Below are 2,500 nucleotides of genomic sequence, written 5' to 3' on the forward strand. Positions count from 1 at the left end.
TTTTAAGGATATATTTTTATACTTGCGAACGTTTTTTTTTTTTTTTTTTTTTTTTTTCAATATAACATGCCGGATGCTGTGCTGGTATTAAGTACGCCTTTTCCTTTTTGTATATTGGTAACTATCTTTGATACTTGTTTTCCATCATTGAATATCCGTTATTATTGTTATTATTATTATTATTATTATTATTATTATTATTATTATTATTATTATTATTATTATTATTATTATTATTATTATTACTTGCTAAGCTGCAACACTGGTTGGAAGATCACAATGCTATAAGCCCAGGGGCTCCAACAGGGAAAATAGCCCAGTGAGGGAAGGAAAAAAGGAAAAATAAAATATTTAAAGAAGAGTAACAACATTAAAATAAATATATCCTATATAAACTTAAACAACACAAGAGGAATATAAATTATACAGAATAGTGAGCCCGAGTGTGCCCTCAAGAAATAGTTTCAATAGTTTTATTTTCATTATTATATATTCAATACTGCAATGACTATAAGGTGCCCTTTAATTTGTGTTTTATTGTTTGTTTAATCAATAGTGTCAATTGACGTGTAATTTTTAATTGATTCGTCATCTAATCTTATTCATAAATAACCAACAATTTCACTTCGTTTTGTCTTCATTCAGTACCAGAAATATACATTTAATTCTTTTGCCGTTGTTTTCGGTGACTAAGAGAAGCTACTTAGTTTCCAAAATCAAAACCTTCACCTCTGAGTCCCAATTTAATGAGGAAAAAATGCAAAGGAGCTTTTAATATAAAATGAATATAACAAACCGTTCCTCTTCACCCAGCAAGTACAGTGGGAAGGGAAGTGAATGTTTACAAAATGCAGTAGTTGTTTATAAATGTATGAGCGCAAAAGAGACTTTATTATTTTCCCTCATCTTCTTGTTCGAATAATTTTTTTTTCTTTTATGTTCGAAAAGAAAATTTAGAATTTTTTCTGTGTTCATATATCGTTAGTGCTTCCTTTTACTCTCTCCTACAGACCGGGAACTGAGAGTTTCATGTCCCATTTCAGAGCCGTGTACCTTTCTATTGTTTTCCAATAACTTTTCTTTTTCTACTTTCAGGTAAAGGGGTGGAAAGAGTAGAGAATTTGAATTTGAGTTTTAGTTAGCCTACTTTTAGAAGTGCGTTTTTGGGATATATATCTTTTAGTTAAATATATATGGACAAATAAAAAACAGAAAATATACAGGTTTTTATGAATGTTACATAAGATATGTTTGATATCAAAGTGATTATAGAATATATTTACTTGAACCCTGATATGTATATTTCCATACACCTCAAAGGAAATTATTCCCATTTTCTTAGTTGAACGATTTTGAATTGTGTATTTTTATTAAAAAAAAAAAAAAGCAATTATAAGCAACATTATGTTGTATCATAAGATAAAGATGAATAGGAATAGGGATAATTTTGATAATTCAAAAACCTCATTCATAAGGCAGCAGCAGAGAATTGTGAAGCCTCTCAAATTACCTTCACAATACAATAACATACCTCTGTGATGGAGAATAGTTAGACAGATTTTACACAGTATTACTAGTAAAGCATGCATTTCTTAGCCACAAAATTTTACTTAATACAAAATTTATGGCTAAGGGATCTTGCCAAATATCTGAGTGTAAGGATATACCTTCTGGGGACTTGAAAGAGCTTATACTCACACACACACACACACACACACACACACACACACACACACACACACACATATATATATATATATATATATATATATATATTATATATATATATATATATATATATATAGTATATATATATATATATGTATGTATATATATATATGTGTGTGTGTGTGTGTGTTTGTGTGTGTACCGTGTGCATTGTAGTCACGAAGTAAAAAAAAGGAAAAGAATTAACTAGAGTTAGTACTTTCATCCTATTAATGACATCGACAGTCTCTCAATGAGAATGCATAAACAAAGAGATGACAGTTCTACAGGAGAGTGGGATCTCTCAGTTGCCATGTTCTTGCTGATTGCAGATATCTAAGACTCTTGAAAATAGGTCAATACTGGAATAAAAGCAAACTGACCAGGCAGCAAGTTTGAATTGTTACCTTTGGGATATCTAAGTAAGAGAGATTAGGCAATATTTCTTTGGGTATAGTTATTAAGAGATTATTTTACTCCTCTCTAAATCGCAGCCAGTGTGACGCCAATGCACTATTAAAGTATCCCCTAGAGCCGGCAGGCCATCTTTCGCTTTAGATCTTCGACCAACTGAAAACAAGTTACATTCTGAATAATGAATACTACACTAGGCACTAGCTTTATATCTGCTTTGTTAAAAAGGGGTACACTTAAAAAAAAAACAGAAAAACATAATTTTAATCGGAAATTCTTTATAAAAATGTACCGTTCTCTGTCGCATTTCAGTAAAATACAGGCGTCCGTATTTTTACATTACTTTGTTATTATCTTTTACGGGTTGTTGACTATACTG

Source organism: Palaemon carinicauda, chromosome 7 (genome assembly GCF_036898095.1).
Source record: "Palaemon carinicauda isolate YSFRI2023 chromosome 7, ASM3689809v2, whole genome shotgun sequence".
NCBI classification, from domain to species: Eukaryota; Metazoa; Arthropoda; class Malacostraca; order Decapoda; family Palaemonidae; genus Palaemon; species Palaemon carinicauda.